General features: G+C 38.8%; 1 protein-coding gene and 1 pseudogene across 1 annotated transcript in view; both read right to left on the reverse strand.

Annotated features, from left to right (window-relative positions):
- Window positions 1-16,402, reverse strand: part of PCSK2 (proprotein convertase subtilisin/kexin type 2) — a 296,376-nt gene that overhangs the window by 264,728 nt on the left and 15,246 nt on the right. The window lies entirely within an intron of this gene.
- Window positions 5,338-9,447, reverse strand: LOC126010780 (desumoylating isopeptidase 1-like; annotated as a pseudogene).

Raw genomic sequence — 16,402 nt, forward strand, 5'->3', positions numbered from 1 at the left:
AACACACCTCATTATACATATTTACAAAATAACTTTTTCTCCTAACAATGATGTGCTATCAAAAGCATACACTTTCTTGTCTTTTAAGCAATGTTACAGTATTCAGTTGTATAAAGTACTTTATAATTCAGTTTATATTTCCATTATTGCTATATATGAAGATTTATTTTTAAATAAAAAAACAGAGTTGATCCTATAACCACTGCCATATAAGCAATGTCCCAGCTTCTTAGTTTCATTACTTATGTAGGAAGAGATATAAGCCAAACAGCTAAAAGTCATGGGTATACCGGCCTTCAGACTAAAATCTCTAGGGGTCCTTGAAAGGGAGGTGGACTAAGTTCCTGCCTTGCTGAAGCCTCACAGCTAAACCCACAACCCACAGCAGCTACCACACACACTATGCAAACAGTTTAATGACACTGCTTCATTATAATCTCTGCAATGAAATTTCCAGGTACACTGGTTTTCAAGCTGAGAACTTAATGTCTTCTAAGAGTGGAGCCCTCCGTTCAGCACTCCCTGTACTACCAGAAGCCTCAGAAGCCACATCTTCAGACTACATACAGCCTTCACCAAAGACCAGGCATTTATAGCTTCACCACTAATTTATGAAGGTAAATAAGCTAAACTAAGCTGCTGAAACCCCGTCAGCCCTGTTCTACAGATCCCAGAATTTCTAGAGCAGACTGGTGTGTATTGGGTTCAGGGATACCTCCAAATTTTGCAATACTGACAGTATAGTAGGAATTCACCAAATTAGAGAGAAAGTGGTATAGAAGCCAACTAAGCTCAATAAACTAAAACAATACATAGAAGGTTTAACTAGCAACAAACAAAAATTGGTAAATCTTCAGGCAATGACATTAATGACCCTATTGTGAGATATAACGATTTTCACAAATTTTCTTTTCAATAACTCCAAAAGACATTTTGTTGGAGAAAGTCATATACTATGCTTTATATTGTGTCTGCTAAGGAGGCAGGCTTGGGGGTGGGTGGGAAACTTGAGACAATGGTGGAAGTTTACATTGATAGTGGGATTGCTGTTGAAACATTGAATGCCTGGAACAACTGTATTATGAACAACTCTCTAAACCATAGTGTTTAAGTAAAGTTAAAAAAAGACCAAATGCAAGATTTAAAAAATAAATAAAAGATATGTGTTGAAGGGAAGGAAAGCTTCAGTATCAAAGTATCAAAAAAAAAAAACCCTACAAAAATAAAAAACACCTTAATAAAATAACCCAAACACCCCAAATAAACTACATAGAAGCAACTAGAGGACTAAAACCATGTTAAATTAACCTTTTCAGAACTCTATAAATTAACAAAAGGCTTGTCCAAATCTATAAAATATTTATTTTAAAACCTTTGTGGTTATAGACTTTAATAAAAGTTATTGCAAAAGTCCTATTCTCTTATAATTGTCTAGAAACTTTCTTAGAAATCCCATTCATAGAACTTACTATTTTCTTAGCCCCAGAATTTGCTTACTTAAAGAAGCCTAATTTCAAGGAACATAAAAAAAATAGACAATTATTTACCATCTTTCTGAAGCAACAGTAATAATTGAAGCTGCCCAAAAACCAAGAAAAGAAAGGTCCAGAAAGATAGTACAATAAGAAAGGTACTAGTATTCCATGTGGCTAACTAGGTTTCCATCTTGAATATCACATATGTTTCCCTAAGCTCCTCCAAGAAATAAAATCCCTGAGCAGAGTCAAGAGTAAGCTCAGTCTGAGTACTTCCAGGAATGGCCCAAATCAAACAAAAATTTTTTTAAAAAAGAACAAACTTAAATGAAATATAAGGAAATAATTGTGAAGGGAGAATAAAATATCCATAGAGGACTTCACAAAATCTCTGTAGCAGTTTAGAAGGATACATAGGCACAAAAGTACAAATACTCACAATCAAGAACTGTGACGGTTAAGATTTTCCTAAATTCTCTCTTTTGATTGTGAATAATAAGATTTTTCATATGACTACTAATGCCAACAGCATGAAGCAACTCAGCTAGAAAGTCTCAGGTGCATTTCTGGTATTGGAGTAGGTGGCCTGGGACCAGGGGAGCAGATACTGGATGCATTTCAAGGCTATCTTTTTAATAAAACTGTAGTTTCTCTGACTTAGTTCCTGCTAATTAAAAACTATATTCTCTAGAGTCATTTTAGCATAAATATTTCACATACATTTTCCTAGCTCGGTGGTTTTTAAATATACTTGCTAATTAACCATGTTCCTATATTCAAAGTCATGCTAAGTTCTGATTGAAAAACAAAAAGAGATTTGAGGATAGGGAAGAAAAGAAAATGCATATGCTGATTTTTTTTCTCTCCAGACTTATGCCTCTGACCATGGTCAGATGATGAAAATGTGGAGTTTTATTGCTTATTGTGGAACCTGAGAGTTTTTAAAACCAGAAAGGAAATTTGGGGCTAACATTAACTGGATTTATTTTTCTGCTATGCAGTTAAATTTGAATGGGATAAAGAGGAATATTTTTATTGTAGAATTTGAATCAATAAATGTAGAAATAGCAGTTCTGCTTCTTCGGTGTCGTTTTAATCCATCTTCTGTAGTTGGTGGTCTTGGTCCTTACATTGCTCCTAGGATGGAGCCTGGGATTACCTTTTTCATGTCCTCGCTCAAACTGAGGTTGAAAGCCTCTAGAAGGACTCCACCATTTTCAGCTTATTTGATTTATTTGATTTATTTTTATTTTTTTCTTATTTTTTACTCCATTCTATTGCTTTTCTTTCCTTCAAACAAAACCACATAACTCGAATTATTGAACTCCACCTCTCAAATAGAGGGGGAAACAAGGGAGGATACCAGGACCAAACAGATATATGATCACTAATAGTAAGCTAGACAAAGAGGGGACCACATACTCTAGCAGCCCTTAGGGGTGATGGTGGGGTATATGGTTGCAGGAAGGGAACGGGGATGGAAGGAGGACAAATTTGATTATGGGTTTTCCCCTGATTCAATGTTAATATGAACCTAAAATACTACTGTGAAAGATATGTAAGCCAAAATGATCAAAATAAAAATTTAAAAAATGTAGAAATAAAGATATTTATTGAATAGCACCATCCAGAAAATATCACACTGTGATACTTGTAGCTGGTATCACAAAAAAGTACTAAAATAATTAATGAAATAGAATATAAGTGTAGAAATAAAACCGCATATTGAGAACATCTGCAAAAGACCTCAATCAAGTGATTTAAATTCTCCTCACCAGATATGAAACATACTAAAATCAAGTGCCTCATGACAAAATAATATTATTATGACAATATCATGATGTGTTCATGATATGTGTCTTTGGGAAGGAGACAATATCATTTAAGTGATTTTCTGTCAAAAAATAACCTTTATTCAATTAAGAGGAAATGTCAAATAAATTTATCATGAATTAGTACTCTTCAATAGAGACACAGAAAGGCTGCACAATTTTTTCCAAATTGTAGGATATTAAAGAGACAGGACAATCAAACATAATATCTATCCTAGATGGGAACCAGATTCAGTAAAAAGAACATAAGAGGAAACATTGGAAAATTAGATTTTATTGTTGTCCTAGATTTAACTCAAGAGATTCTAGTTAAAAAGGATATATGGTAGAGAATTGCTTCCAGGTGATGTCATAGACAACTTTGAATGTTTCGTAGATGGCTTCCGTGGGTCAGGGGTGACTGGAAAATGCTCAAACCTCTGAGGCCTGTGCCAGGCCATCATGTCAATGTTCAGGGTGTAAGGTTCCATTGCACCTCTACATTTGTGTGTTCCTATCTCAATTAGATAAGAACTTATTTGTATCGATTTACGCAAAAGAGTCTTCCCTTAACACTGAGAAGATTTAAAACACAACAACGACCTGCGTACTGGACAGGGCTTTCTGCATTACCCTTTTATTCTGAGTTGAAATTAGATGCTGCTCCGCACCATCCTGACTTCAATGTCGGATATACAGATTCCAGGACCTCAATACAGAAACAGGATACCAACAACAGAGACTGTGAAAAATATAACTGTATGGGCACTACAGACAATGACCAGGATTGGACAAACTAGTTTGCCTGGAGCCTAGAAAGATCTTATGTCAGGAAACTTTAGGGGTATAGTCTCTTTGTACTTAGGCCAAAAGTTTTTCCTTTCCATGACCCCCATACTTTGGTGGGCCCATGCAAACGATAATTGCCACACTAACATTGTTTATACAGTGCTCTTTTGATTCTAAACCTTTAAGAAACCACTAGTAAAAATATCTGGAACTGCAAAAAAAAATGGTTTACATTAGTGTTAACATATATGCTTTTAGTTAAACTAGCATTCTGGGGGATAAAGGAGGGAGAAAGGGATATATGCTTGGGAACAGGGATGAAAGGAGGACAACACTGGGGACGATGGATATTCCCCTGATTCAATGTTAATATGTACCTAAAATACTACTGTGAAAGATATGTAAGTCATTATGATAAAAAAATTGTGTTTTGGGGCCGGGCAGTGGCGCTGGAGGTAAGGTGCCTGCCTTGCCTGCGCTAGCCTAGGACGGACCGCGGTTCGATCCCCCGGCGTCCCATATGGTCCCCCAAGAAGCCAGGAGCAACTTCTGAGCGCATAGCCAGGAGTAACCCCTGAGCGTCACAGGGTGTGGCCCAAAAACCAAAAAAAAAAAAAAAAAAAAATTGTGTTTTATTTAGAAATGTTCTTTGACTTACATGTATTATATTATATTAATTATATGTTATGTTATGTTACTATATTATGTTATGCCAGTTTACCTCATTATATTAATCAATTTTGTCTCTTGAATAAATTCTTACAATAAAAAACAGATATATGTTTTCCATTTTTAAAGTGTATTATTCAGTTTTCTCTTAAACCTTTTTAACACAAGAATTAATATATTAAAGCATACTGTCAATAATAAACTAAGCAAAACTTATATGCACATATGTTAAAAAAAAAAAGGGTATACAGGGGCTGGAGCGATGGCGCAGCAGTAGGGCATTTGCCTTGCAAGCGGCTGACCCAGGACGGACAGAGGTTCGATTCCCATGCATTCCATATGGTCCCCCAAGCCAGGAGTGATTTCTGAGCGCATAGCCAGGAGTAACCCCTGAGCATCACTGTGTGTGGCCCAAAAACCAAAAAAAAAAGTGAATATGAAAAGTTCTCTGTATAATTTTTTTTTAAAATTGCTTTTATTTTTATATAAACACAAAGTATATAGTGTTTATAGTGTTTATATAAGTCTATATAATGTCATGGATAGTTTTATATTAACAATTTTCTGAATATTGTTAAATGACATTGTGAATATTTTTGGGGGGGGGCTAAAATGAGGTTATTGCGTTAGAAACACCAGAGAAAACCAACGACACTGCTGTGCTCCAAACAACTCAAGCTTTGTTCTTGTGGCCTGACTCTGTTCCCCACCTACCCTGTCCCCAAAGGCTGCAGGCCTCTGTGTGTGGGGTCTGCCCGTGGCATGTCAAAGCGGGTCCAGCATGTCCTGGGGCTTTGGGAAGGGGGCTTATGATACATTCCCCCATACACACACAAAACCCCAGGGCTGTAGGGGATGAGGCTCCTTTCCCAACCACTCTCTGTGGTAGTGTCCTCAGTCCTGGTCTGGGGTAATTGCTGGGAGGAGGGGAACCAGTTGGGCCTGCAGATATAGAGGAGCTGTGCAGGCTGCAGGTGAGAGGCAGAGTGAATGAGACCAGGGCTGCCAGTCCTGGAGACACCCACCCCAAGGCCTGTGCTCCATGGGCCAGGCCCCTTTTGCAGGTCTTCACCCGTTCCATTTATCCAGCACTGACAAGGAACTCAACTGTTCATTGGCTTGGCCTCCAGTCTTAGAAGTTCCAAAATATCATTTGACATCAATTGAGTGGTCAGGGGAGTCAGAGGCAAAGGCTAAGACAGAATTCAGTGGTGAGATGATGAGAGACATCAATGGACATCCGTGTCTATAGCCAGTCCCAGGGAAGGAGGAAATTCAGGTGTGAGGGTGACAGGAGCAGTCATAACGGTCAGCAGAGCTCAGAGCCTATCCGAACCCTATTCATTTCCCCCACCTAAAAGGAAGAATATGAAAGCCTGAGTAAAAAACTTCCAAATTTTTCTGTTGTTTTGGTTTGGGCTGCTCAGGGGTCACTCCTGGGAGACATTGAGGACTGTATGTGGTGCTGAGGATCTAAATGGGTTGGTAACAGTGGGAAAGCTTAAGCTCTGCACTAGCTCCGGCCCTAGACTGTTCTCTGCCTCCACATTCCTGTCAAAATTAGGAAGATGCCATCACTGGCCCTACCGTGCTCCTGAGTTGGGATGACTCACAACACACTTCCTCCTAGAAACAACCTGTGATATCTGGCCATCTAAATTTTCTTCCACATCAGCAGCATTTCTCTGAGGCAAGGAATCCTTTCTCTTGGTCCCGACTTCAACACAGCACACTGATGTGAGCAGGCGCAGGAGTCGAGACTGAATCATCTATAGTGACTCGGTCGGCCCCATGCTCAGCAGGGTCTTCAGCGCTGGAGTTGGGGGATTGGCAATAGTGTGGTGGGAGGAGGAATGGCTTCATCGTGTTTGTCCTTTCTAGTCTGTCTGCTGCGATCTGAGCTTCAGGCTACTCCAGTCCTGGCCCTGTGGCTTGCTGGGATTAGGAGTGAAGCTCAGAGGTTGCAGCTAAAGATTTCACTTGTGTTGGGTCACTTTGAAATGAGTCCTCAGGTACCACCTCCCTTTCGTCCAATCAATGCTCATTACTTATGTTCCTTCCTTTGCTTCTAGTGATGTCGTCAGACCCACCTGGGTCCATGGTGGGTAGAGTGTGTGGCATTCTCTAGAAAGAGGGTTTGGTTTGGGAAGCTCAAAATTACGCCTCTTACTTTCTGCTTCCGCCACTCCCTCTCCATCTCGGGTGCGGAGGACACTCAGGAAGCCGCGTCAGAAGTGAACTCACAGACAAGACAGCCTTAATAAGTCAGTATAATGCTCTGCTCTGCTTCACAGCCACCCCTAAAGGTTAGCTCTGCTGTAAATTATAAAATAGAAATCTGAGAAGGTTTGTTTAAAAAGGAAAAGTGGGCCAGAGTGTTGGTGCAAGTGATAGGGCATTTGCCTTGCACGTGCTAACCTAGTAGTGTAAGGACCAAGATTCTCCTCCTAAGTCCATGAGAAACTTTAGACTGAGACAAGCCCAAACCCTAGTAAAGTGTACTTTTCCATTACTAGCTGAAGGCAGAGTTAACTCAGAAATAAAAACCAAAGTTAGTGTCCCCCAGGAATAAGTAAGTAGGGGTTGAGTGAACTTGGAAAAAGGCTCCCTTAACAACCACCTTGAGCCCTGAACAAGGTTGCAACCTATGTAAAGGAGAATATTTATACTGTAAAGAGAGCAGTATGCTTGTCTCTCTGAGGAAGATTCCTCGGTATGATCTAAAAATGGGGGATGTTAGGGAGAACTCTAAGCAAGGAGACCCAATTAGGCAACATCATTAGGCACACAAATCTGGCTTAGTGGACTGACCTGACTTGCAGGAACATATCAATGCTATAAGGGAGAAAATTGCTTGCTATTATGTTAAAACAGGATGAGATCAGAATAAGGGGTTTTGCCAAACAAGAATAAGGAAGTTGCTGATGTAGTATAGGCTTGAAATTAGACAAACTCTATAGGCTGTTAAGGAAACTCTGAAAAGGCTGGAATTGGATCTTGTACACTACTGATACTGCATTGGTGAATTCTGTAAAACCTGATTTGCATGCTTGGCCCTTGAATTTCCCCTTTTGTCCATATAATGTGTGGGAATAGGCTGCTCAGGGCGACTCCTATATGAACTGCTTGCCGGTCATGGTCAACCTAGCATGCTAGCTTAATAAACTTGCTTGCTGTTGCATTTTCCTCAGTCTTTGGAGTCTTCATTTGAGGCGGTGGGCTTCCTTGGACCCTGACAATGGGGCTTGTCGGGACACCAATAAGCCCCTCAACAAGGACCCCAATGACTTGGAGAAGCAAGTTTATCAGGAAAAGGAACCTAGCCAGGTCCTGATAATTCTGGCATCAGTCTGAAGTTCGTAGGCTGTCAAACTCTGGAATAAGGCAGGGTAGTGATCCCCTGAAAGTTCCGACCAGGCACAGGTTAATGAGGTGGAAGAATTTCCAGGAAAAGCCTGCAGGTAGTTGGGGAAGGTTTTGTATAAAATCTAGAGGCCCAACTTAAGGTTGCCAGAGGCAGCTCTAATAGAACTGAGAGGCCTGGCTAGTCAGGAGTAGTCTGTCTTCAACTGACCGAGACTTGACTGAGGAGGCACCAAAACTGGGGTTGGGTGTGAGCCTAGCAAGCCGTGCTTGAGAGCTCCCCGGCAGAGTGCTCAGGGATGCCCCTTCACTCTTTGTACTTCTTGGAATGGTGGACTCCGTTCGGTAAGATCAGAAGGGGGAAAAAGGAAAAGGCCCTAGGTAATTATGCGCGTCATTCTTGTGTGTATAATTTTTGTGTTTGTCTACGCCATTTTAGTGTGTGTCTAATTTCTGTGTTTGTCTGCTCCTTGTTGCATTCTATGTTCTGTATGTTTCTGAGCCTGCCACAGCAATGGGCAAGGGAAGCGCAGCCTGCCTGAGCTGGAGGGTGGGGCGTGGTGGGGAAAGTGCCCTCACCTGCAACCTACTCTCCCCCTTTTCTTGGGAGTGGGGGAATCCTGGTCACTGGAGCAGGCATCTGCCTTGCACCTGGCTGACCCGGGACTGACCCACCAAGCCAGGAGCGATTTCTGAGCGCATAGCCAGGAGTAACTCCTGAGCATCACTGGGTGTGGCCCCAAAACAAAAAACAAACAAAACAAAAGCTTTAAAAACGGAAAAGCCCTGGAGATGCAAGCGGTCAGGGATGTCCTGTTATTTCTGACCATTGGGCCGGTCTAGGGCGCTGGTGCCGGGAACCTGGATCTGGGTGTTGTTCAGCATGTGCTGCAGGGCCTTTCCGAAGGGCGTGGAGAGGATTTCAGAGGGAAGGTCGGTGATGTAGGAAGGGATTTTCCGCCCAGTCAGGAACTGGGCCACCTCGTTGCTGAAGGTGTTGCAGTTGTGGTCAAGGAGTTTGTAGGCCTCCCCTCGGAACTCAGACTCCCTCATGGAGGACAGGTACTCCAGAAAGATTTCCTCTGTGACTTCGGTGCTCCCCACATCAACCACACGGTCAGGGGGCCTAAGCATCATCCCTCCCAGATGCCTTCCAGTTGTTTCCCCAGCATGATGGGGCTGAGGCGCCGGGCCAGGCCCTTGGACAGGTCGTACATGTAGAGCGTCACGGGGTAGAGGTGCGGTGGCTCCATCGGGACTGGCGGGGAGAAAGGGGGAGCGCGGGGAGACGGAGCCACGGAGCCGGGCTAGGCCTCGGCTGGAGTGGCGGCAGGAGAGGCCGCCCCAGCGCTCCTCGCGCCCTCTTGGCTGCAGGCAAGGATGTCTATGAGGTAACCGACATTGTGAATATTTACATTGTTGTTTAAACATCCCACCATCTTTCTCAAGAGCTCTTTGCAACTTACACAATGAATCTGTTCTTTAAAACAGTAACTCCTCTTTCTCTCTGCCAGGCCCTTCAGATTACCTTTGCTTTATGTCTTTATGACTTTCATCAGTTTAGCTATCTCATATAAGTGAAATCAAACAAGGGTTTTGCCTTTGTTACTTATTTCATTCAGCATAGTCTTCAAAATTTATTCCTGTAAAACACTGTAGAAATATTCTTCCATTTTTTTTGGATAAAAATTAGCCTCTCCAGGGGGAAAAAGACATAAAAATTCTATACCAAACTATTAATATGGTACATTTTAAAATTTTACTCATTTATCCAGATACACTTAGGTTGTTGCTATTTTGACTATTGTGATTAATGCTGTACTTGTATACTATTTATGCATTATTTTGTTTTGTTTTGAATTTTATTAGTTTTAGGGCATCTTTGTAGTGATGCTCTAGTAATCAGGGTCATGCTTGGCCATAGTGGGATTATGTTAACTTGGACAGCTCTAGAAAGATCTTAGATATGTAGTCTCAGGGGTAAAACCCAGGGCCTCATTTGGAAAATTTTCGATCTAAAATTATTTCCAAGTTTAAAGTTTAGTAATAGGAAAGCATTTTTTAAATTGAATCTGGATGATTTTGAGAGGGTCAGAGATTTAATTTCAAGCCAGTGGCCTCACCACTTCCTCTTGTCACATACTGAGCTCATTTCACATGGTGATTTTCCTGCAGGTAATTGAGTTGTACTTCTGGATTAGTCTAATTTACTCATTTTATACAGGCATATTTTGTGATTCGAAGGGGCTTGCCTGTTTGGGAAGGATCTCTCAGCACCAAACCCAGGTTTCCTAACTGAAATTATAGCACCCTTTCGACCACTCTGCTTCCACTGTAGTTTATAGATGGCTTATCCACCTTGGTAACCATGGTTATTAATCCAAGAAGTCTCAGGCTAGAATTCTTGATGAAGACAAGTGTGGCTTAAGAACAACCAGCCTGATAAATGATATGCTTTCTTTTATGTCCTTGAGACACCGGACCCAGGTTTCTTTAATTAGAGGCACTGTCTTGGCTTTGGAAAGAAAAAAGAATTAATTAGTCTTATGGAACTGAAATTGAACCTCAGAGCATCTTACTGTTGGACAATGAATAGCTTAATTGACATATCACATTTCTAACAGATTATCCTAGAAACATTGGTTATTCTTTTCCATTTTTTGCCTCTTATTCTAGAGAATAAAACCTAAAGTCATTGCTCTCTGAGCTGATGCAAAATGGTATCTAAAAAGATTATGATGCAAGTATGAGATTCACTAATGGAAGGAAAAGATATATGGTCAGATAAGGCATATTCCAACTACAGACAATTCAATAATGTAATATTCATGAATTTTTCAGTTTCTTTAGTAGAATGCTAATCTTAACATTTATTTTATGTAAATATCATTTATATGTAGTCTTTAGAATAACTGTATAAAGAAATGCAATGGTTTAAATGGGAGTTATCGAGAACACCCTAGACTCCAGACTATAGTGAGAAGGAGGAAAGAAACTGAGTGAAGGAAAAAAAATATAAAAGGATGGAGGACAGGGGACTAGGGTCTCAGGTGCATTGGTGGTATTAAGAAAGGACAAAATAATATATTCAAGCCAGAGTTAACAACAATGAAATCATGAGACCCAAACTTTTAAAACAAAAATTAAAAACAGGCCTGTTCTGCTTGTAGATTGGTGTGGGCATAGGGTGCACTCTGAGAACATTGGCAGAGGGAGGTTGACACTAGTGATGGAATTAGTCCTAAAACATTGAATGTCTAAAACCCAATTATGAATAGGTTTGTAAAAACACAATGATTTAAATAAAATTTAAAAAATATTATGTTCCAAATACAGGAGTAGATCAGTAAGAAACTTATGATCTATATAGAGGTTTACATATTTTCAATTATTTATTTATTTATTTATTTATTTATTTATTTGTCACACCCGGTGGAGCTCAGGAGTTACTCCTGGCTGTGTGCTCAGAAGCTGCTCCTGGCAGGCTCAGAGGACCATATGGGATGCCAAGATTCGAATCGGGTTTGTCCTGTGTTGGCCGAGTGCAAGGCAGACTCCTTACTGCTGTGCTATTGCTCTGCTCCCTTTCAATGATTTCTTTAAACACACATCCACCCAACACACACACAGAGTACTACTCATCTCCTATCAAGACAAAATAATGTGACCCCAGAAAGAAGGAAACAAACAACTGGAAATAAAAATGAACTCATGGCAAATTGTCAACTTCAAGGTTCAGACTAGCTGACAATATAATAACGTTGCTAACTCAGACTTGGAGAGTTTTCAGAAATTCTTATTATGCTGCTGACTTACAAATTCCAGCAATACTTCTCAATGATTCCTTTTCTCTTGCTTTGCTTTTCCACTGCTAATCATGGGTCTAAGATAAGACTCCTCTCTAAATCCACACACTTGGTTTACTCAACAGTAGAGCATCTCAGGGAACTGGGAACCACTGTGAATAGGTAAGTCATGTCAAATTTTCAGGGAACTCATTGCCTGTTTTTCTTGAAACTAGAGCTCTCCCTAGGACAATCTATATCTGCTCCAGAAAATTTGTGAACATGACCTCCACCCCAAATTTTATGCTTTCCTGCATTTTCTTGTTTTTAGTGGTTCATATACTTACAGATTCTCAATGGGGTCTGTAAGACCCAAAAATTAAAATTATGGTTCACACTAATCACTTTTATGTTAGTTGTTTTATTTTATCAGTTTTATTGATTTTATGAATCTTAGTTAGGCTTAGTTAAGCCTATTTTAATAGGTCATTGGTCATAATACTATAGATAATGATTATTATGATTTTATTTTTAAAAGAAACTTTTGGAAATATATTTTATGAATAAAAAACAATGCATTAAAATTGTTCAAATTTATAAATTTCTTGCCAATTAATTTTAGTTTTAATATTTAAAAGATAAAATAAGAACCTTCATTTTATGAAAATTAACCAGTTCCTTAATTTCTTTAGATTTTATGCAATATTTTTTAATTTTATTTTATTGAAATTATTGTAATTACAAAGTCCTTCATAGTTGAATTTCATATATACAGTGAATCAAGGCCATTCCCACCAAGAATCGACCTCCCTCCACCAATGATCACAGAGGGCATTCCTATACCACCACCCTTTGGCCTGACAGTATAACAGGCCCCTTTAAGTTTCAATTATTAAAGTTTAGGTCCTTGATTCTATTGTTGTTGACTTTGGCTTTGATATTTATTTCTGTCCATTTTAAAATTTTTTTATGGTGGGGATTATATTGCAATAATAACAGGGAGAAAAGGAAAGGCTATTCTCTAAGGTTCTGCCCTAAATATACTTCGGGTCAATGAGGAAATAGAGGAAAATTATATTGTGCAATTGACAGAAATATATGATATACAGAAACCAAGAAATAGTGAAGGAGAGGTTGCCAATCTGATGCTGAGGAGCCCCAGGAATCCTCATTAGAGTTTCATGCATGGGTCAACTTCATAGTTATCCCAGTTTCAGTCATGCAGCATCATGCTAGCATGCTACAAACTGCTGAAAACCTTTGAAACCTCAAATAGCAGCCATTTATTCTAGGTTCCAGTTTGTTTAGTTTATTAATGGACTGTCTCATGCATTTGTGGTCAGTTGTATTTTATACAGTTGACTTGCTCCTGAATATTGAGTCCTCTCCCACATGGTCATTCACCAAGAATAACTTATTATTATAGATGAGGATTAGAATGCTAAAAAGAAACATAATAATGTGAGAGAGCAAAAATGTGAAAGTTTAGAGCTGGTATACCAGCACAAAAGAGTTTGTCATATTCTTTCCTTTTCTTTTTGAAGGCCTAACTACTAGCTCAGTGCTAAGGAATCCTGGATGGGCTCAGGAAAAAACTCAGGTTGGCAATCTCTAAGGAAATTACTCCATCTGTTATACTATATTTTTGGTCTACCTGTTATATTCTTCTAGCCAAAGGAAATAATAAGTTAGCCTAGAATCAGAGCAGTAAATATTAATGGTGCCAGGACAAATACAGGTGAGTCTATAATTGGACCATTAATAAAATCAACCTATCACACTGAACAAGGTTATAGTAGGAAACCCATCCTAAAAATTCATTATAAACTGCTCTAAACAGGTACAAAGGTCCAAATTGAAGCCTTGTCACTTTCTCATTGCCATATGTCTCCAGAATACAATATATAAATGCTAATATTTTCACTTCTTCTAGATAGGATAATAAGTGCAGAAGAAGGATGTCTACTTTCAGTGTGAAAACAAACAAACAAACAAACAAACAAACTATGGTGTTGCCAGTTCCAGGAGGAAAACAAGATCAAAGAAGAGATTTATTTGTAAACTCTCATGGCCACAATATGCCAATCTAGTCAAAACTCCCATCCCACTTACTGATGATAAAAGCCTTGAAATGGGGGAAATGACCATTTTCATTTTAATTAAGCATACCAAGCATATCAAGCATACCTTGTCGTTTTAGGTCTGCTGCAGTTGACTTTGAAGCCTATTTTTTGTCTTCTATTTTTAAGTTTATGAGAATTTTTCCCTTACATAAAGGATTCTCTTTGGGTGAATCAGAGGTTGGATGCTGATGATACTTAATATTTTTCCAGAGTTCATTAAGTGGATTTTCTGGATATTTTCAGGACAAGAGGATATCAGCAAAAATAATAAAGATTATAAACAGATGGTCTAAATGTTAACTTTAAAGCAAAAAATAAAAGAGTGCATTTTCCAGTATAATGACATTAAATTTAGGGACAGTTCCTCAGAAATACTCGGGTAACCCTGGCGCTAATGCCATCATGACTCCCCAATGCAGACCAGATAACTAAATGTTTGTGCTTAGTGATCTGATGTGATACTATTTGTTCCTAGTAGTACTGAAAGCCAGAAGGGTCAGTTCTAGGGGCCATGAAATGCCAGAAATTAAATTTGGGATTTTGTACATGCAGAACACGTATTCTAGAACTTTGAGTGACATATTTACTCTATGTAAATACATTATGTAAATATATTTGCATAATATATTATAGCCTCATAATGTTATTTCTACACTGACAACAAACATGTTTACCCTAATATTCATGTTAAATATATATTCTCATCATCAAGTAGAAATATATTTAAGTAGACTTATACAGAAACTATAAATGCAGAGCCACTAGGGCTGGAGAGATAGCACAGTGAGTAGGGCATTTGCTTTCCACACAAGCATCCCAGATTCAACCCCCAGCATCCTATATGGTTTCCCAGAGCACAATCAGGAGTAATTCCAGAGTCTAGAGCCAGGAGTGACCCCTGAGTCCTGCCAAGTGTGATACCAAAACAACAACAAAACAAAAACAAAACAAAATAAAAATAATAAAAGATAGTCACCATCTATGGTAAGAGTTGGGATAGTCAGAACAACAGCCCAAGAAAATCAGAGAAGAACATCTATGCTAGTAAGAACTTATTTTATTTAATTATTTTGCTTTTCTGATAAAAAACTTCAAAATATTTTCTGCTTCTACCAATAATTTATGTGGCATGAAAGGCAATAACTAATCTAGTAATATCCCCTATATATACCATCAATTAATGATAATGGGCTCAAAGACACTTAGCCTTATTTATTACATAGTAGTATCATCTATTAAAAGACATGATGTTACCTACTTTCAGGACCAGGATGATTTTGTGAATTCCTTGATCCATATTTGATGTAGAAAGTATCAATACAACATCATGAATTCCTTTGTTTAAAATTATTTTATAATTATGGTATCCTGTGTAGTTTGCTTAGGTCATTTGATTCACCACAGGTATAACCATCAAACAAAAAAGAATGAGCATTGTTGGTTAAAATTTCCAACAATGAGAACTCAGATATGTTGTAACATTCAAAGTCCTGGAGTAGGATATAGCAGCAATTCCCTGAACCTTGCACATGTCCCATTGGTTACAGACTGCTCATGTCTCATTCTGTGACAGACTCTGAGCTTGGTCTGGTGGCTTACTTAGAAAATGGGTCTTGCAGCTCACCTAATGAAGTTCACCACAAAGAATGATGAGTTTAGTTAGAGAAACAACTACATTGCAAACTATCCTAACAATGAGAATGTATGAGGGAAATAGAAAGCCTGTCTAGAGTACAGGCAGGGGTGGAGTGGGGAGGAGGGAGATTTGGGACACTGGTGTTGGGAATGTTGCACTGGTGATGGGGGGTGTTCTTTACATGACTGAAACCCAACCACAATCATGTTTGTAATCAAGGTGTTTTAATAAAATATTTTAAAAAAAGAAAATGGGTATTGCAAATGTTTTTGAAAAAACTGAGAAATATGTGTTGGAACTTGACCTCTTTTCAATCTTTGAAAGATATTTTAGATTAATAACAAATGATAGGGCTGACTTTATCAAAAATCTATATCTAAGTATATGTTCTTATATGTATAAGTATATATTCTTCTACTAATTGTTCTTCAGATAAGACTATGACCCCTATTACCTTTTTTGCTCACTGATTTATACTATAACTTTCTTTTGGGCCATCTTTCTTTCTAGTTAATGATAAGAATGATTTGTTTATGGCTCTATATCTTGATAAGACCAATTTTATATGCATATTAACCTTACTGAATACACAAGTATATGTTTTTCTATTGACCTATTCTCCCCACTTCTCACAATGATGCTGCTTCTGAACTTCCAAGGGACTGATGATGACTCATTTCTCATCTTCTCATTTTTAGGGTACACAATGTTTGTCTTAGCCTTCCACTATTGACTGATAAGTCTCTCAAAA

This window comes from Suncus etruscus, chromosome 6 (assembly GCF_024139225.1).
Source record: "Suncus etruscus isolate mSunEtr1 chromosome 6, mSunEtr1.pri.cur, whole genome shotgun sequence".
NCBI lineage: Eukaryota > Metazoa > Chordata > Mammalia > Eulipotyphla > Soricidae > Suncus > Suncus etruscus.